Source organism: Tympanuchus pallidicinctus, unplaced genomic scaffold, assembly GCF_026119805.1.
Source record: "Tympanuchus pallidicinctus isolate F22 unplaced genomic scaffold, pur_lepc_1.0 scaffold10, whole genome shotgun sequence".
Lineage (NCBI taxonomy): Eukaryota > Metazoa > Chordata > Aves > Galliformes > Phasianidae > Tympanuchus > Tympanuchus pallidicinctus.
Window position 1 is genome coordinate 10,759,799 of NW_026294619.1, and position 21,501 is coordinate 10,781,299.

Genomic DNA, 21,501 nt, shown 5'->3' on the forward strand with positions numbered 1-21,501 from the left:
TTGATTAAAGAAATTCATGTTAACGTTTTTTGGTTTTCCTCAGCAACAGCAGAGCTGGAGAATCCCCAGCAGGAGCTGGCACCAGGGACAATTCTGTAATCTCTGTCCTGGTGGGAGCCTCTTTTGTGGCCAGAAGTCTGTGGCTGTAGGTCTGTGAGCTAACCTGGGTTCTGCATTTCAAATTAGAGCACTGGAAACCCTATAAATAAAACAGAACATCTTTACAGAGGCAGACATTTTCTGTCCTCAGCCTGTAACCCAGACACAGCTTCCACTGTTGTTTTTTATTCTTTTTTTCCTAGCAGCTTTTTAGAGGAAAGCGAAGGTGATGCTGTGAATGTATCTGCATGTCCCTTTTTACAGTACAGTTGAGACTGTATCCAGGTCCCTGGAATGTACACAGTTACAACATCTCTGAAAGTTTCTTTCATATGGTTAATTTCAACAGTAAATGGGTAAAGCGATCACGTTACTGTTCCAGAATTTATTGGATAGGCAAAAAAACACTGCATCTTTGTCTTTCACAGATGACTTCACAGACAGCAGAATTCAGTACTGCTACCCCTCTTTCTTTCTGAATTCTGCATGTCCTCAAAGGATGTGGATCTTACAGTAACACATAAAACACAGCTTATGCAGAAATAGAATTCCTCTATAATTTGTACAATATGAAATTTTAGTAGTTTACATTGTAAAAATAATGTGATTTTATTTCTACTGTTTTTGCATATTCCTATTTCCTTTACCATATAAAAATGTATTATTTTTTTCTATAAACTTCCCTTTATAACTTTAATGACATTCATTTCCTTCAATTGTGTTTAAGTATGCTGTTTGTTTCACTGATATAAATGACTAAGAGGATTTCAAAAAAGAAAATTAGCTGCAGATGCTAATTCTGTTTTCAATTTTGTAGTAATTTTTCAAAACCTGCCAGAAACTGAAATTTGGGAGGAGCCTGATGTGAGACCACCATTACAAAACTCAGTGGAACTGGGCTGCTCCTGAGAAGAAAATGTCCACACTTGCATTTTAAAGTGAATCATATATTACCATCTTAAAGGCAAGGTAATTCTTCTCCTCTCATTTCAACTAGTAGTATGTGGATAGAAAATTTATTGATCAATTTCATACTCAGGAAACACTCAACAGTATCACTAACATAACTGCATACTATGTAAGGTCAGGACTTTATGTTTATCCTGTTTCATGTCTGCCTTGCCTTTGGAGTGACGTACAGATTTTGTCTGAAGTGCTGAACCACATGTGCTGGCAGTAGCTGGACAGGCTCTGTGTAATTCATTGTGTACAGAAAGTGCTAGTTGGTTGTTAGGTAAGCACATGAAGTTTGGATGGACATATTTAGCCTCTTCTGGGTAAGTTACATAGAAATTTCTTGGATGTCACATTCTGATTTGATTCGTTCATTATAAATGCTAACGTTGATAACATCTTTTTAATTGTAAACAAGAAAGAAGAAAAATAACTAGTGGCATTTTACCTTTTTTGTGCCAACTGAATGATGCCAGAGTGCACAGAATGACAGCAGAAAACTGAGCATAGCTTCTAAAACCAAAGAAAAGTAGTCTTGTATTTCAAAGGAATTCAAGTTGGTTACACTTTCTCTTATTAAAAAACAAAAATCAATGTATATGCATATATATAAGGCAAGAAATGAACCAACCAAAAACCTGTAAACTTTGCTCTAGTGAATGAGTTCTTTGGCAGTGTGTGGTAAAACTAATGATACCTCTCTGATTCCTTTAACCTGTTGTCAGTGTATATGGTTGCCAGATGAATGACATATAATATGAATTTTTATAAATGTACATAAAATGTAGTCTTGTATAAAGAAATATTTCCCTGTAACTACTTCCCATAAGAATATGTTTAACACAGGCTATTTTTTTAATGCCAAATACTTAAGTTAAAATGCTTACCACCAATTAAGCGTTTTCAGTCAGAACACATCTGTATCCTATAACTCTACAGAATAGGGTGCTGTCCCGTGTTAAAAGGGATTTACTCCTTGCAGCTTTCCCAAGACAGAGTTGGAAAAAGATCTTTAAAACAAGAGATGAAAATGCAAAAAATACTGTACTTCATTGTTTATTTACAGTGAAGTTATATACAGGAGATTAAAGAAAACCCTCCTGCAGTAGGCTAATTTGAAAACACAGAAGCATTATAATACTTAGAATAGCATTAGAAGCATTAGAATAGTTTGCTATTTCCATCTGCAGATGTTCACTGAGAAATAAGATAATTTCATGTCAGATTGCCACTGCCTCCAGACTTTGTGTCCCTGTAGTACCTCTTCCCTATGGGAAAAATATAATAATGATATGAAATTGCCTCACTTGTGTTCTCAGAGAGCTATAGCTGTGTTCACCTAGACACAAGTCAGTGGCTGGCAGTTGCAGCTGGGCATTTCTCTCTCATTCTTGGTCTTCCTGTTCACGTTCAGATGTCTGGTTTGGCCTGGGATAAAGAAATGAGGGGCCTGAAACACCAGGGTGGCTTTGATAGGCAGCTCTTTCAGTCGTGCTAGTATACTTGGGTAGAGCAGAAAGAGCACCTAAGTGCACAAATTGAGGTCAAATGGCACCTCAAGTCTATAGTCAGGAGCGAGCTCTACTGAGAATATATGTGCTATTTTAGTCTTTGTAGTCATATGTCAATATGATTAAGTTCTTTACAGAAAGAGTGGTGAGGTGCTGGAACAGGCTGCCCAGAGAGCTTGTGGATGCCCTATTCCTGGAGGTGTTCAAGGCCTGGTTGGATGGGGCCCTGGGCAGCCTGGTCTAGTATTAAATGGGGAGGTTGTTGGCCCTGCATGTGGCAGGGGGTTGGAACTTGATGGTCCCTTCCAACCCTGGCCATCCTGAGATTCTGTGTGATTCTATGTCCATGCATCACAAACCCATATACACATATGAATGTAGTTTACTTGGGTCTCTGGAGACTACTAACTTATTGCAAACTTTAGTATGGAAAACCTGCATGTATGCCATGAACGCTTCTGAATGACTTCCCTACACTGGAAGAAAAAAAAAAAAAAAAAAAGGCCCAACTGCTTCCTCTTCTTTTAAATGTAGATGTCAATTGTGTGTCACATCAGTTACCCGGTCATAATGAGCTTCTTTCAGATGAGGCATAGAAGTCCTGACAGCTTGGTGATTTTTATGTGCATAAATACAAACATACATAGACACAGATAAACCTTCATTTGTACTAATTAGATAAGCAGTCTAGTACCACTGTGTCAGGTTATCAAAAGAGGACTGAAGTGCAACATGCCCTGCAAAGCTTGAGTTTTTCAACTTGCACGTGCCTTGCTCTGTGTCAGGTGAGTGAGTAGACATTCCCTAAAACAAAGTGCTCTTGACTCTTAATTAGAAAAGATTCTAAAAGAAGCTATCCAGAGTATAAAATATTCATGCAAAGGGATTTAAAATATCATCCACTTCATATTATTTTAGTAGTAAATTAAAGCTTGTCACATCTAACAAAATTATAAAGTTAGATTAGCAGAGAAGGAATCGGCACTATTTTAGCATGCTGAAGCTACAAAATAGTTCTCTCTGGCCCCATTAACAGGTTCAAGAATTGTAACAGGGCTCTCTAGATTTCTATTAAAATAGTATATACAGTATGATTACAATACATTATATCTTTATATAATATTTATTCATTTCCCCCTAGTATTTTGAACTTTGTAATCCTTTGGTCAATTATTTTCAGAGAAGGAAATTGAAATTTCTTTCATGGCAACTTTGACAAATGTACAGCATATGTATTGTAGAGCATTCTCGTGGGAGAACTTCAGAAAGAAAATTAGTTCCGTCAATATGCCATGAGATCATTAGCCTAGGCCTTCCTGAATCTTTTGGCATGGCATACATACAAAGGACTCTTTCATCTTCGTTGCCTGCTTAGAAACATTGTCTAAGATCAGTATTATTATCCCTCTTAACTACGTCTCCCATCACTCACCCTTCCTCTCCGAGCATGGATTTAATAGAAAAGGTATAGTTTCCACACCAAAAAATAAGTAATAGAATCTATATGTGTGTGTGTGTGTGTGTGTGTGTGTGTGTGTGTGTGTGTGTGTGTGTGTGTAGAAATATACGTATGTGTATATATATCACTATAGGAATAAGGAAGGAGTACTAGACTCTATGGATCTCACACATTATGACTATATCTTTCTTTAGGGTATCTTTTCCTGTCTTGACTCTTAAATTCAGAGAGACCATGCAGCCCAGCTTTCACCATCTGTGTTGTCCAAACAGTCATTGGCCATGCAAACACACATCCTGAAGAAGGGTTCAAGAACCATTAAGTTGCACTTAATGATTGTATGATTCTATGATACACACACACGCACACAGTTTAGAGGAAGAATTACAATCTCACCAGGCAATAGATGTCTTCCATTTAGCAGCAGGCCGAAGATGATGATAAAATCATTAATTCTGTCAATATAAATGCTAAATAGAAATGGGAAATTGGATTCTGTCTTGTGTCACATTTTCTCTAGTAGGAAATTATAGTGGAGAAATTGAATCTGATGAACCTTCTGCTTTTATGGCCCCTCATCAAAGGTACAGCATATAGCCTACAATAAATAGCATGACACCTCTTAATTAAACAATGCCATTGTTTAGCCCAGAATACGTGTGTTTTTTGCTTGGCCGACTTGCAAGCTACAAGCTCCCATAGGGATCGTAAAATAAAGAATAAAATAAAAAGGCCATAAAGTTAACCAAAATCAAATTAACAAGCCTGCACTAATTATCTCTGGTATTATAGCATTGCGAAGGTTGCTATAGGTTGACAGATAATGTAAGTGAGCTCATTAGTAAAGTACTGAATGTTTTAATATTTGAAAAGAGAACATTTATGGCTTTTTGTCTATATATTGTATGCTTTGTACAATTTTCTAAATTAGCGTCTTAGGTTTGTAAGTTGAATTCATAAAGGCACCATTTCTGGTAGAAAATGACTACATCATAGCTGAGAAAGCCAATTTTAGACATACGTGTACTGTTTGAATATCATACTAGATGATTGCAGGCGCTTGCAGAAAGAGTACTGAGGAGAAGGAGAGCGAGAGAGCGTGTATGCAGTAAATGAGTCTGATATGATAGTGGGGGATCAGTCACAAGAAGAATATTCAGAATTTTCCTTGTATACCTGTGATTTAAATGTACTGCTTCCCTGAACACGTAGAATACTTGCTAGTCATTGACATAATTCAACTTTGACTAAAGACTGTACAAAAAGATTTTTAACTTTTCTATGTTCTTTTCACTTACTTTAATGGATTTGTCCTCCAATAGGAGAGAAAATACCAGCCCCTCCACCTCACAGAAGGCCAAGGTATTAATAAAGATCTCTTAACGCAGTCAATGGCATGGTTGCTAAAAAAAAAAACATGCTAAAAACCAAGCTGTTGTGTCCCTGTTCATTGCAGGGCAATTGGACTAGATGAACTTTAATGGTCCCTTCCAATTTAAATGATTCTATGAGAGAATGATTCTGTGATTCTGTGATACAGGAGAGACATGGACCTGTTGGAACTTGTCCAAAGGAGGGACACAAAAGTGATCCAAGAGAAGGTAGGCAGTTAGGTAGTCTGCCCAAGAGGGCAGACTTTCAGTATCTAAAGGGAGGGAGTTCAGGGCAGGTGGAAAAGGGGGCTATAAGAAAGAAAGGGACAGACTCTTAACAGATTCTTTAAAAGGGTCTGTTGTGATTGGACAAGGGGAAATGGTTTCAAACTAAAAAGAGGGGATATTTAGATTGGATATAAGGAAGAAGGTGGGGTTTTGGGTTTGTTTTTTAGGATGAGAGTGGTGATGAGACAACGGAACAGATTTCCTTGAGGTGTGTGAATGCCTCATCCCTGGGGATATTCAAGGTAGGGGATCTGAGCTGTACGTGTCCTGTTCATTGCAGGGCAATTGGACTAGATGACCTTTAATGGTCCCTTCCAATTTAAATGATTCTATAAGAGAATGATTCTGTGATTCTATAAGCTAAAAATTTTTCTGTAAAAATTTTCTGATAAACTGAATTATTTTGCTCATACACTCATTTATGATTTCCTTAAAGCTCAATCAAAACCTGTTCGAGAAAAAGAAATGCTCTTCTTTGTGTCCTGAGACAGTTGGCAGTCACAATACTTTGTTTTCTTTACACCTAAGTGCTGTATTTTGGAATGAGCAGCTCTGTAAAGTGAGTTATTCTTTTCATTATTACTAATGAAATTATTAATTTCTTACTTGGAGGCAAGTAAGAAAAGGAAAACTCAGTGCAGAGAGAGGGCACTTTGCAGTACCTCGCTGCTGGGCTACAGAAGGAAAAGTAAAAATCTCTCTGTAGTTGCCCAGAGAACCCAGCTGCCACCTTCTGCAGAATCCCCACCAAAAGGCAGCAAGCTGCCCCTGACTCCCGAGTTATCCCCATTGTCTTCTGTTTGTCTCTGAGTGTCCAGTCTTTCAGGCTCTGTGACACGGCCACACACATCCAGGGCTCTTCAGTGTGGCTTTACCTCTTTTTCTGCATTGCTAAAATCCTACCAGCTGTTCCTAGCATGAGCTTCTAGGAAGACCCAGTGAGCTGGAGGTAACACAGAGCTGGACTGTACCAGGAGCAAGGAAGGAAACACTCTAGGGACATGGGGATGTTTGTGACCTGTTAATGACATCCAGGGAAGGAATAATCACTGCCAGTGGAGCCAGGCATGATTCTTCTCTTCTTCAGTGGAAGAAATAGGGAAGATAGGAGGGATTTTGTATTCCTTTCCCCCTCATTTCAAGCACTGAAAAAAAATCCATTCTGAGTACTCTAGATTATCTTCCCATTCTGCTGCTGTTGAACGAAATTTGGTATTTTACTTAACTTTGAACAGATATGTATGCTCTTATTTCATGTCCAAGTTACCTTCCAGCTCTTCATAAGAAAGATAGCCAAATTAGTACTCAAGAATTGGCTTCGCAAGAATAAGATCTGGATTAAAAATCATGCTAAAAGCAGTTGTTTCTTGTAACTCCTAAGTAACACTAAAAGATCTGGTTGAACTCCCGGATGCACAGAGGCATTTTAAATGATGCATGTTTCTTTTACTACCTAACCTTTTCTGATCTTTCAAGTCATGTTATCTTTAGGAATCAATAAACTACCAGTGAAAGAAACTAAAAAAACAGGGAATTCTCTGAAAGACCTTTTTGTGACTGTGAGTGCAAATGATGCAAAACTCTCAACTCAAATTACTGTTTGAAATATCATTATTCATAAGGGCAAACAACTCTTTTGCTATGGCCATTAGCCTGAATATGAACAGCATTAAAAAGTGCCACAGCTGAAATATGAAACCCATTGAAGATGAAGTGTATACTATGACTGTGTTCATATGCAACATTCTTGACTGCAGTGTAGATATCAGGCTGGAATACAGAGCAAGTCCGATTACTATCAAAAAGATAGCACTGATAACTGACCAAGTGTCATAGATATATTTTACTGTGCTTTCGTAACTGAGGGATTGTTCCAAAACTCAATGTATTGCATGGAATATAAATGTGACTAACATTTTGAATTGAAGGTTTTTTTTTTTTTTTTTTTTACTGAGTGTAGCATAATAAAATTTGTGTAAAAAGACAAAATTGTTATCACATGTTAAATTTAGATATAAAGTTAAGCATTTGGTGAGAAAAGAAAAAGCAATGAGGGAGAATCATAGAATCATGGAATAGTTAGAGTTGAAAGGGACCCTTAAAAATATCTCGTTCCAAACCCCCTATTAAAGGCAGGGGCACCTCCCATGAGACCAAATTTCTCAAAACTACAACCAGCTTTACTCTGAATGTTTCCAGGGAGGAACATCCACAACCTGGCTGGGCAACTTCTTTCAATGTTTCACCACCCTCACAGTAAAGAATTTCTTCCTAACATCTAATTGGCCTCCTGGGCTCCAAGCACCCATTGCCAACTCATGTTGAGTCTTTCATCAACTGACTTTTTTTTTTTCAAAGTGTGTGGCAAATTCTGCAGCTCTCAAAACCCTTGCTTCAAGTTTGGTATTTCTGCAGGACATGTAAAATCAAAGCTATCATGAGGACGGATGACTATGAGACATTGTAGGAAAACTTCATAAATTTCCAATTTCCTTCAGAGATTCTGGGCCAATGAGAGGATTGTCAAAGCTGCCAGCCCACCATAGTTCTATTTAAGATCTTCACAAGCATTGCAGGCACAGCCTTAACTGGCAGCCTGACATCAGTTCACAGCTTTTATTGGTTCTAAATTTGCATTTATACTTGCATCAGTGAATTCTGTGGTAACCTTTAGATATAATTATTTTCACTCATTGGTATTTTTTCCAACCTGTTCTACAAGGTAACTCCAGCAGTTTCCCAACCTACCACATTCTGGGTGTCTTCAACCAAAAATGAGTCCGAAAATTACATACTTCAGCAAAAAAGCTTGGGGATACCTATACCTCATCATATTGACTTCTATATCAGTTTAAGCCTGTCAGCTTCAGTACTCCTGCTTGTCTGTACTATGAACTTAGAAATAGGCTTTTAACTACATAGCTGCTGTTGCACTTTGGGAGCCTGTAGGTTTCCTTCTTGGGGCTGGGACTGGACTCCAAGCATTAAGGAATCCTTTGGGAAACCTTTTGGGTGCTTGACCTAAGGATGTCATTGGGAATGAAGAGAGATTTGCATGACTATTTTGTGCCTTTATGTGTACGAAGAATTAACAATCTTCATTACACATGCTAAAATTCTCTGATGGAATATACTTTTTTTAACTCCCTATGCAACATGCTTGAAGACATATAGCTTTTCTGAAATCTTGAAGGAAAGATGTAAAGCAAGACAACAAAAGAAATGACTTGTAACCTTTGGGTGGAATGCAGGAAGGTATGTTAGAAGTAAACCTTTTGAACTTCTCATCAGAGTTAGCTAAGAATCTTCAGACACTATTTTCTTTTCGTTTACCTACTAACCTCCAAGTTGAGAATGCTAGTTTGTACTTTCTTGTTCAATTTCACTTAGCTGAATATTTCAGAGGGCCTCTGTGCTTTCAGATACCTATTTAAGAGTCAGTGATTGTGGCAAATTATTGGATTTAAAAGTTCAGAATACGTTGGACAACAAGGTTCTAGATTTTAGCTCTTAAATAGCATAATATAACTCCAGTCAAAGGGTCAGGACACAGGACAGATATCCTGTGTTGGTAAGCTGCTCTACATAAGAAGTTGATCTGACTCTTGTGACTTTGGTCATAATTTTTGTATTAATTTTCAGTTTTCAACTGGTTTAAACTAAATCCATGGAAGTCTAACGTTTTGCTAATCTGTGTAATAAATACACAGATTAATGCAGAATAGAGAGACAATATCAAATGGTGTCAGATACTTGTGACTTGAATCATACAGGGAGTGTTGTTTGTATGCTTGTTTTTTTTTCTCTTTGAAACTAGCTATTATGTTATTTATGAAAGCTGATTTTTTTTTTTTTTGCATTTCAGCGAATGGAAAACTGTGTGCAGACTGACGATATTTTCCTTTTCTTTTTTTGTTTTTTCCTTTTTTTTTTTTTTTTTTTAAATATTCCCACTAGTAACATCATTGTGCTTGCACTATTCTTTTTTTTTCCTTCTGAAATACCCAGAATTATTTTGCTGCTTGTAGAAATTTAAATGAAAAATACTGCTTGTGAAATCATCCATATTATAAATGTAAAGCAGGTCTGAAAATTTGCTAGCAGAGTGGCTAGTATGAGTGTCATGTTGTGTGGGAGGCATGTTGCCCAATTGCTTTCTTTTTGTCTGTCAAAAATACCTTAGCAGTCTGCTCAATGATGCCAAACGTAAAGCACAGAGAAATTCAGGCCCACTTGGAGACCACCTCTAGACTGAGAAGAAACATATGCTCCAGAAGCAGCATTCTTTTTCATTTGTTCAGCCTGGCATAATCCTCACATTCCCAGACTGACTCTAGTCAGGATTTAAAAATGTATACGGGGGCAGCTGGAGTAGTTTCCGTTCCACTTTATTTAAGCTCTACCTCTTAGCCTGCCACAGACTTGGCAGACAAATGCCAACCTTCTTCATCTCCAGTAGAAATGACTGAATCAAAACACTGATATTGATTTTAGGATGATTTAGTACCCCTGTGTTGGGACGAGGTCTATGAATTCTTTTATTCATGTCTCTACAGTAACAATTTAAATTGGCAAGGATACACAATTCTTCCGACTTCATCTCCAATTCATATTAACAGAATAGCCCTTCTTTTCATTAGCTTTATAGCTGTAAATGAATGATTCAGTATGGGCCGTGTGCTTTGTTGATGGCATCAGGCCATTCGATCCTGTATTAATGGCATACCTTTTTTTCTCTACACATGACGCTTTCTTTACTTGTTTGCTTTGAAGCATTTAACGTACCTTGGCCTCAAGTTTCTTTATCGGTAGTGTAATTGTATTTCAGGGGAACAATTTACACAGATCTATGGCAACAGACCTGTAATTGCCCGTAGGAATAGGAACTGGCAACAACCAGACAGACAGACAGATCCTGAGACTGTGCAAGAGAACTGCCAGTCCAAATCAGACTTAATACAGATTATCTGTACTTAATGATTCAGATTTCTTTTTTACTGCGCTAGAAGTTTATGTGTACAAAGAAGGCAGGACAGGGATGCACTCATTAGAATATTAATGTATGTGTGGCAGCATTTCAGTTTAACTAAAGAGAATGCTGCAAGACAATTACCAACATAAATATCCACATAGTAGCAACATTCAGAAATGATATTGCTATCTACGATTGTATTGGACTTAATGGAACAGATTTGTTTATGTGAGGAAATGTAGCCTCAGGTTCTTGTCAGGTTGGAATGCAAGCAACAAGACAAATGTAAAGCCAAATTTCATTTTCGTTTGATTGTATTTGTGTTTGTGGACTCTAAGTACATTAAAGAGCACATGAATACAGTTGTAAATCCATCAACTAGTGAATCCAGAACTAAATAATATTAAGCAGACTGAAAAATTTGATAACAGAATTGAACACTGAAACAGATTTTGAGAATGCTGTGATTTCTATAATAAGATTCACCTACCATAGATGCCTAGAGCATGTGTAGATTTAACTTTACTGGTAGAGACAAATACTCCAATATGTGTGGAGTCAAAGGGTTATCCTTCTTAGAAAACTCTTGTATCCTACATCTTCTGACCTAACTGCAAACCTTAAGGTAGTAAACACATTTTCTCACTTCTTGGTTTCTGTAAAAAAGAAATACCTAATTTAGGTTGTTTTTCTTTATTCCCATTTTCCCCTACTTTCTAATATTCAAGACTGAGAAGAGCTTGGTCTTTTATATGTTCAGAAATTAACTCCTTAAGTCAGTGCTTCGTGTTTTGGGGAATGGAGGTACTAATTAGGAGTATTTTGAATTTATACTGTTGAAAACCTGACTCTTTTTTATTTCTGTGGTCAGCCTTGGTGTTATAGTTCTACATATATATGCCATGTTGTCTGTTCAAAAAGAGTTCAAAACAAAATAAGAATAAAAACATGCAGATGATGACCTTGTCTTCAGATAGACAGCCTAAATACATCTGGTTTCTAGCATTAACCTTTGGAATTTATACGTCAGCAAGAAAAACTCAATTTGAGGAACTGAAAGTCATGTGCACAAACACAGATTGGAGTTTAGGACATAGAGAATCAACACAGAGCCTTTCAGTTTCTAAGAATGAATTAGATTCTCTGTGTCAAATTTCTATATCATTTCTGATAATAATGAATCCCCACAAAACATAATGTAACAAAAGCAATGAGAGTTAAAAAAAAAAAAAAATTCAAATTGTAATCATTCTTTATATATCAGGGATAATGTTGAAAAGGAAAAAAAAAATCAATCAACCGATAATTCCTTACGCTTTTCACTATCTGTTCCTTGAATTCTTCACATGGTATCTCTTGAATTGCCATTTAAAAAAATTACAACTTTTGGCTTTACAGCTACTGAATAAAATGGCCAGCTAGCACCAGTCAGTGGAAGAGTATCTTTTTTAGAAAATAAAAAGACGTATTTTTGTCTTCCCTCAATTAAAAGACTGAGATCTTACTCAGCCATGGTTGAAGATTTGTGATAATGAAAGCAAAATACAAAGGCTTCTCCAAAGCAGTGCTTCTTGTTTTGTTACATTGGTCCAGAACATTGGAGGTTGGTGGTATGGCAGTAGAGGTTGAAACTTCCTGAACTTCCAGCCAATATTCTGTTACATGTTGTTGCCGTGTGACAGATTGCAGCAGAGAGGCAGTTTGATAGAATGGCATCTGACATGGAAAAACGTATGAAGCAAAGCTGTCTTAAGGAACATAACATGTGTAGAGTTTTGTGTTTGTCTGTAAAATCTGACTACACCAGCAGTAACGCTAAAAACAGAGCAAGCAAAGGTTATGCTCATTGATTTGCAGGTGTTCATAGTGTTATGAACTATTGCAAGAGGAACACACCTAAACGTTTACCAGACGTGGCAGAGAGGAAAATGACATTCACAATTAAGCTGGAAAAGGTGCTTGCTTGTGCTGTGTGTATGGTGGATATCATCTAGAAACTGATCAGTCCTGTTGATGAGCAGTGGTTCATGTTCAGTGACTGCTACAAGAAGGGAGGGAGAGCATAACTTTGCTTTCATCCTGTCTCTGCTAAATGATTGTATCCCTGTGGAAGAAAAAGCTAACAGCCACACTACTACCTGGTGTAAAGGTGAGCTTTCCATATGCTTCCTCTCTGCAAGACCCACTCCAGCTAAATTTCAGTTTAAGAAAGACTATTGTATTTCTTTGAATACTGAATCTTTAAAAACACTTTAATAATAGCAAAAAGTAATATGGCATGCTACCAGCAAAAATATATTAATCAATTTAAGAATAATAAAAAGTCATTCAACTGATGGAGAGTACCGGTTTGGAAAATTGAAAGGGTATATATTCTCCAGCTCCACTTTCATTTTGAATGCTAGCAGTGAGTCATGTTAATATCTGACTACTCCAGAGAAGTTACCGTGCTGGCTTATAAAAGCAATTACTGGGTACAGTCCTTCTAATCACAAAAAAAGTCTTGAGGCCAGTTTGTACTATAACAAGTATAACTCAACAGGATTGGATTTTGGGGGGTTGTTGGTTAAAAAGAAAAAATAAGTGAAAACCTGTTAGTTTAGGTAGAAACAGAAATTATTTGAGATGACAAGGGAAAGAGAGAACTTTATGACATAAACAAAAGACGTCATTCTATTTTCAGTTTAGACAAAAATTTTCTATTTCTCCAAAATAAATTTGCTTTTTTGTTCTGTTTTTCCTATTAAGATCAGTTTCCAAATGGGAAAGGACACTTCAAAATGCTTTTAATATGCTTCCCCTCCTCAAAATAAAAGGAAATATTTTAGCATATTTAAGTATTTCCCACCATATTTTTTAACTGATGTTACTTGCTGAATCCACCTTGAGTTTCCTGAAAGTTTTGGCTAGGGCACAGTTCAATTTTCCACTGACTTCTCCAGTCTTTTCAAAAATGTGCCCAACTTTGATCAGGCTTTCCCTCATGAGAAATAGATATGTCCATCTGACAACAGCTAATACAGAAAATGAGAGGTGTGTTACTGCAAGAAGTTGCATGAAATTCTTAGGCAATTAGGATGTTTAAGAGGGAAAAGTGTGTTGAGCTCAGGCTTGGCCTCTAGTTTTATGTCCGTATGATTTATGAAATTATTTGGAAATGAAATCTTGACAGAATGTATCGCAGGTATTAATACCTTCTATGATATATATGGTGTAGAGAGCTTATGTAATCACCAATATTGAACCATTCACATGGATAATATGCAGAGAGAGTCTTGAAGTCTGCTTTCCTGTCCTAGAGCCCTGTGGGCTTTAAACATCTTTGAATCGAGATTTTCCAGAGTGACTTGCAAAATGAAGTCCAATCTGTGATGCTTACAGAGATTTAACATCTTTCTTCAGATTATCTGCTTCACCTCATGTTTTACTTCTTGGATTCAGCTGTCAAAATTGCATTAATTTTTTTGCAATCAACAAAAATATGATTAAACATTTAATATAATAAAAATCATCAGCATATTAGAAAACCGTAGAGAAGTGAGAAGAAAAACTGGATAACTGTCATGGTTATCATGCTTGTTATTATCAACACTGTTTCACAACACTATGTTGATTTCAAATGGTGATTTAACATAAAGATATGTGGGTTTTAATATATTACTTGTGAAGATTCTTTCTTGTAAAGCAAGAATAAGATTATTTCATTTAGGCCCAAAGGGTGCTTTTTGTAAACAGGCTCCTCATTGAGGACTGTAGTTTTAACAGTGAAGAACCATGATAAGTTAATTGTGCCTGAAAATCCTGCTATGAGATAACATCTTGAATAATGAATTGTTTATGCAGGCAGAAGGAGGCAATTGCATCTGAAGGGGTATTGATCTTTCAGTTGTGTTAAGGATGCAGTGCTCTTAATTGGGCAATTTGTTTTTTTGTTTTGTCTTGGTTTCACTGTTTTATATTTTAGCAAGAAAGGTTACCATTTATTGAAGTTCTTACAGCAGTAATGAGATTGTCATTTAACCTAATTCTGTTTGTTCTACTGGTAGAAATGTTTTAATACTGCCATATTGATTTTGTTTAAAATAAAATGCTGCTTGTAACATCTCAGGCAGCTGCAAGAGTAGAAGCTCATTTTCAGCATGAAAAAAAAAAATACCTACAACTTGCTATTTTTCAGATACAAAGCAGTAGAACAAAAACATGAGAGGGATGAGAGTTTTTCTTTATTTTAAGAGTGAATTATACTGGAGGAAAGAGTGTAGTTGAAACGGTGGGAGGGAAGAGGGGAGATGTGTTTGATATTTGGGTGTTTCATGACTTTTCTTTCTGTAAGTTTCCTTACTATAGATGAAGCCCAGTGGGAGGATAGCAAACTCCAGGACTCTAGACTCTAAAAACTCAGCAGAGGTGATAGCTGACTGACTATTATTTGATGACAACTGCCTCTGTAGACTTCTTGGCAAGTTCCTCCCTGGAAGCCTTCCACCAGAGACTGTGAGTGCTCTCCATCGAACAGCCAGATAGCTCTCATGCTTTGTGAACTGTGAAAGCTGAACTTTATTCAGAGTATCTAAGAATGGAGCTCATGTCTTGGAAATCTATTTCTAAAGCTCTGTCTCTTCTAACCATTAGATACACTTTGATTAAATCAAGCCAACTTTATTTGCCTGATGAAATAACTTGGTCTCTGACATACAAGATAATGTTAATGAATATTGAACTGCTATTAAAATAATATCCAGGAAGAGAATCCTCTGTATGATCTAGTTAAGCTTAATGTTGTTTGACATTAGAGAGGAATGTGTTACAGATAAAGGACGTCACCTGAGGTGCATATAAAAGGGAAGGAAATGGGAAACTTTCAAGAAAATAAGTCACTGACAGAACAGACTCCCTGAAAGTTTGCTGCAATGAAATGTGCTGAGAGAGAGCTGAGAAAGAGTTGAGTTTGTCATATTATCCAAGTGGAGTATGTGCTTTCTACTGTCAGAACCTCTCTTCTGCAGAGCCTTACTATTTCCTCAAGTATGGATACATATTCTTCTCTGACAGCCATTGTGAAAATGATGATATAGTCCAGGCAGTACTTGAATTTCTATACAAAGTTATCCCAGACTAAATCATTCATACAGTACATATGAGTTGGAGCCCTGTTGGCTTTCTCTGCTCCATTTGCAGCTGTTTGTCCTAGAGAAAGGACAATATTGTCCGAGTCCAAGTTTTTGTTTTTTGTTTTTTGTTTTTTTTCCAAAATGAAAGAAGAGAAATATGTCTCTCATCTTGTCCAAGTAAATGTCTTCTGGAGGGTGAAGTGATGAGAAGAAGAAAGGTCATTATAGACATATCTTGTGTCTAAAGTAAAGGTTGGGATAGAATTTTGCCCTTGATTGATAAAAGAAAATTAAACATAGTTAAGAAGTTATATTAGAATTTAACTGGGCTTTGACCAAGTTCATGGGAGCTGGTATTTGAAAATATGATAGTGGTAAAGTTTCTGTACCCTCTAAACACTAGGCTGTGAAATAGCTAATCCTGTCCAGTTATCATGAGTATGTTGACATCTGTAAAACTTTGTCATATCTGACCAATTCCTGTTGGAGCCAACTCATTCTTGGTTTTGGCCAGGACTCAAAAATACCAGAAATCTCTCCTGTCCCTTCTACTTCCTGAGAAGCTGGGATACCTGTGCTTGAGGCCAGCTCTGGTGTTGGCATTTGCCTTCCATCAGCCATATATAATGCTGTGGCAGAAACTTGCCTTACTGACTTGATATCCTGGCTTAATACAAACATGGTGAGCACTTCTGACCAACCCACCCTGAGTGCTCTCACAAAAGTTGCCCAGCTCACCTCACTGGGGTGCTAGGATGGGCCTCAGCTGGCAAGGGCTCCCTTCCCAGATGAAGCAGCTGGCTCTTACTGTGCCCTGATGTTTTAACTGTAGGTTAAGTAGTTTGATGGACTACTATAATATGTTCCTATTTTGGGAAGTTGAATTCTTTTAATAACCTGGTCAAGGCAAGGGCTTGAAACACAGTCTTTCTCTGTAGACAATTTCATTCGTGTGTGTTCACGCATACATGCATTAGTCTGTACTACAAAGAAGAGAAATAATATACAGTGCTAGATAACTACGAGAAGTACTCCAGTCTTCATTAAAGAGTCGGGCAGGATGAGATAAAGAGTTGGGCAGGATGAGAAAGTTAATATGGCTAACACAGTAACAAGAAGGTGGGAAATAAAGACAGCAGGCAAAAGGGTTAGTAACTATTCATGTGATCTGAATCAAGCTGTCTATAGTAATCCATGAACTGAAACAATGACAGAAACTTTGTTTAATGAAAGCTAGGGAAAGCTTCAAATGCTTTTGACAAAAGAAAGGACAAAAATTGGGATCAGCAGTATGAAAAAGGAAAAAAGAGAAGAACTCAAGTAACAACCAACTTTCAAATCCTGGAAAAATTAAAAGGATAGTTTTAGAAATCAGGAAGACAAAAAGGAGAAATATGTAACAATACACAGTGGTATATTTTTCTTGACTGATGATAACAAATCAATTTCTTGCTGTAACATGAGAAAAAGAGTTGACATTTAATGAAATTTTTGAAATTGTATCTCATCTTATAGAAAAGGTAAGGGAGATACAGCCTAGCTGGTTCTCTCATAAAAGCAAATGTGAGAAAGTGTCCTTGGTCCCCCTTTTCATTCCTGAACTGATAGACCTATGCCAGTTGAACAATCACATCATCCAATACACCTTTGCTTTTTCCAGGGACAGAAGAAATCATCTGTCTTTTTATATCAGCAATTAGGATTACTGGGTGTCATTTTTCCCTTCAGTGTTCAAGAATCAATTACTTGAACACTATAAGCTGGTTGAAGCTGAAATTGTGGTCGTCAGAAGAAATGGTCACATTTTTCCTTTTTCCACCTTTCTCTCTTTTTTTCCTCCTTTTTCTCCATCCTATCAATTAAAAAGGTTTGATTTAACCTGGATCAGTTCCCTGATTAAGTCAGCTGCATGGCTGTAGAAATACTTGTGCCAGCATGACAGTAAAGGGTAGTAAACAGGTAAAGATAAAACTTTGCCTTATGTTACAGCTAATGTGAAACTGAGTTTAGCATAACACGTTTGCTGCCTGGCATGTCAGCTAAACAATTAAATGACACTGCACTATAAGTGACTTCCTTACTGTCATCTATTTCTCTTCCCCTCTCCCTATATCAGATGCAATTAGTTTAAGCTTCCCATGCCTAATACATTTTTTCCATTCTGTGTTAAATCACAATATCCTGTTTCTGCAGGTGCACATTCTTCTTTGCAACCATGGTTGTGTTCATGCTGGGGAATATTTTCTAAAAGCATGTGAATGCACTCACTGTAACTTTTCTGTACACAGTGACAAAAAAGAATACACTAAAAAGAATCATAAACAGATGAATTGAAAAATAGTGAAGTATGAATAGAGAAAGTTGAAAACTTGTGATGTTTGAAAAGTTCTTTAAACTCTTCCTGTTTTTGTTATCTCTATAAATGATATTAAAAGTAGAAAAGCTGAGTCACAATACGTAACAAAAGTCAAGTCCTATTTTAATAGTTGCAAAATGAATGGGTTAACGAAACTTCTAGATTTGTATTCAGTCTTCTGGTATGCAGAAAGTTGTAATTTTTTGCTACTGAATATATCATTTGAATATGTGATTGATTTAGGCTCATTCGTTGGGTTTTGGTTTGTTTTTTTTCATACCAAACCCTTCTTATACCCAACTCCTAGTGAAAACAGGCACTGGAAGCTAGAAAGTCAGGACAAATGTAGAAAAGCATACACAACAGAATTGTTTTATTTGAGGTAACAATATACAGGTCAAGAAGACACGGAAAGAAGAAGAAAAATGTTAAATGAATAAAGATGTCTGATGAGCAGTAGCCAAGACAGAACCCTTCAGAAAGAAATTTTTTTTTTTTTGCTTGAGACTTTTTATAGTGTAATGTAGGTTCAACTCTGCTTTGTGGATTTATTAGAATGAATGTGAGGTACTGTGGGAATGCAATTTTTAGTACCAAAAATCCATATCAGAGTTATAGACAACAACAATACCCAAACAAAGGAATTTTGCTTTACTTTTCCTTTCCATTTTGAGGTTGCAAAGGAAAAACAAGTAATCTAGCTTTCATATGAGGGAAATACTGTTTTTTTAACTCATAGTTTTGGGAGAAAAAGGTTTTCTGAAAGCACCAGAAAGAGAAATAACATTGTATCTTTGTCTTTTAGGTAGCATTTCATTATTTTCCCCATTTACAGTATGACTTAAGCAGATTTTATTTAACTGAGTGTACACAAATGAAACATTTCATTCTAAGCTGAGAAAAGTTTTTGTCTCAAGGTTCTGTATACTTTTTAGAAACCAAAAACATTGTGTGGTTAGCTTTTGAATCATTGAGGTTAAATACAAATAAGCAAGAAAGCCACATCAGATAAATGTTTATAGCCTAAATAAAAGAGTATAGGCAACAAAATGGAAAAACTTTAATTACTTGTGCCACATATAATCTACTAACAGAAATGCAACACTGTCAATCATGGCTGATGGACATCTGTTAGTACAGTATGTACTTCTATATTTATATGAACAAAAGTGCATTTGGCATCACAAGAGCTGGACAGGTTGCAACATTCTAAAATGATAGGAAAACTCTAAAAGAAAAGGAGAAGTAAAAGATTAAAAGAAAAAGGGGGCTGAAGTTGCTTCCTTGTGAATAACAAAATACTCTGCTGAAACTGAAGTCTTTTAAGAGACTGCTTAATTTTGGCTAAGATTTTAAGAGTCACTGTAATCTCATTATTGTGAGGTAGAGGTAAAAGCAGAGATTGTCACTACTGAAGGTGTAAGTTTGTTTCAGAAGTGTCCAAATATTTCCAAACTGAGAGGATCTTGTAATCCTGGATATGATAACTTCACCAAATAATCCCTAAATTTGAGTCTTAATTAGTCTTATTTTATACTTGGCTTCAGAAACAATTTTTATTTCATAAGAGGGTTAGTCATTTCAAGTAATCTGGATAAATTTTAATAGAAAGATAAACAGGGGAAAATCTGTGTTATAGGCTCCTGTTTGAAAAGGAAAGAAAAAAGCCAGCTAATTTTACTATGAGTAAATTCATCTATATGGAGGTAGTTTGGAGGTACATGTTGTTGAGGGGTTTTGTGGCATTTATATGCGGTTGTTTGTTGTTGTTTTTTTTTTCCAACTAATATATTAAAACTGTACAAAACTTTGTTTTATTTTTTCCAGAAAAAAAAGGAGGAAAGGTATTTTATGAGTCTTTGCACCTCTGGAAGAGTGTTAATGGATAAATATAAAGCTGACAAATGAAGGAAAAGCAACAGCAAGTACAGGTATGTTAATGTTAATCAAGGTTAATGGTTCATAAGTAAAATAGAATTCCTGAAAATAAAGCTGAGCTAGACATCATAAAGTCTTTTAAATTGGGAAAACAATACTTTCAGTTAGTAAATAAGAATAAACACAAAGAAAAATAAGGAAATTAGTGAGGTAACCATGTAGTGAAAAGAATGAAGAGAAGAAAGATAAACTAAATGCAGCCCTGAAATAGTATGAACACATTACCTTGGTTTTCAGTAGAAGTATTGGATATGAGAAGAAAAAAAAAAAGGGAAAGTTTGAAGAATTTGAAGAGATAGAAACAATCACAGATGAAACAGGAGGAAAATTTCTAGATCATGATGTACTTAGTTTGAGGGAATCTGCCTTCGAACCTTCAAGAATCCTTAAAGATCTTGCTTATGACATTATAAACCCAGTGGCAAAGCCCTGAGGACGCCAGCAGGCCTTGAATGGCTGTGGGCATCCTCACCTAGGACCTTCTCCCAGGTAGTCTCCTACTTATGAACCAGTCTAGAAGCCCCATTTCAGTTCAGAACTTCTGGCTTCACCTGAGCTACATTACAGATTTAATTTTAACTTAATTTTTTAAGTATATTTATTTTTCTTCTCCTTTACTCCTCAGTCCCTGACTGCTTTTATGAAACAGATTAACTCCGCTGTGTACTGGGTATCTCACAGAATTCAATTTCTCTGGAGATGTTCAAGACCTGCCTGGATGCCTACCTGTGCGACCTGCTATAGGGAACCTGCTTTGGCAGGGGAGTTGGACTCAATGATCTCTGGAGGTCCCTTCCAACCCCTACAATTCTGTGATTCTGTGATTCTGTGATTCAATCTCATTACCCTAGAATTGAGAGGAATGAGGGCAGCTTGGATTATTTTGTGAATTACGCAATATTTGAAAGGTAGACAATTCTGGTTTGCTCAATATAAGTGATTTCTTAACCACTGGTTTTACTGGATTGCAGTATTTGGGGATTTATGTCAGTAATATTGTCATTCAAGTTCAGTTTGCTTCAATATCTGTTCCTTTAGAGAATAAGAAATGGGATTTTCTTTCAGGTTCTGTACAATGGAAGCATATTTTATTTCATGTCTAAATGGAGTTATCCATTTGTAAATATAAATTAAAGGAAAAAACAAAGGTATAGTAAGAAAATAGAAGACACTTGGGAAGCGCTTTTAATACTTACTGCATTTCAGAGTCAGGGTAGCCTAGTTTATAGAGATGGTTTACATATAGAAACAAGTACCTCCCCATGCGGGGCTGTCAGGTTGGTAAGACACAGAGCAGTAAATCAGTAGAACTGCACCATATATGTACTAAAGCTGAAGAAGAAGCAGGATGGGGTCAATGTGTTGTCTTGACCGTATTGTTTTAATGATGTCAGAAGAGTCATTTTCCCTTGGGCCCACCTTGTCATTGGTCAAATCTGA

The 21,501-nt window shown here is 36.5% G+C and overlaps 1 long non-coding RNA gene across 1 annotated transcript; it reads left to right on the forward strand.

Annotated features, from left to right (window-relative positions):
• Nucleotides 1-1,336: 1,336 nt before the first annotated feature.
• LOC128091291 (uncharacterized) lies at nucleotides 1,337-20,043 on the forward strand. Its single transcript, XR_008211332.1, has 3 exons — nucleotides 1,337-1,376; nucleotides 14,990-15,150; nucleotides 19,951-20,043. It is a non-coding gene; the product is annotated as an uncharacterized LOC128091291 (long non-coding RNA).
• The last annotated feature ends 1,458 nt before the right edge of the window (nucleotides 20,044-21,501 follow it).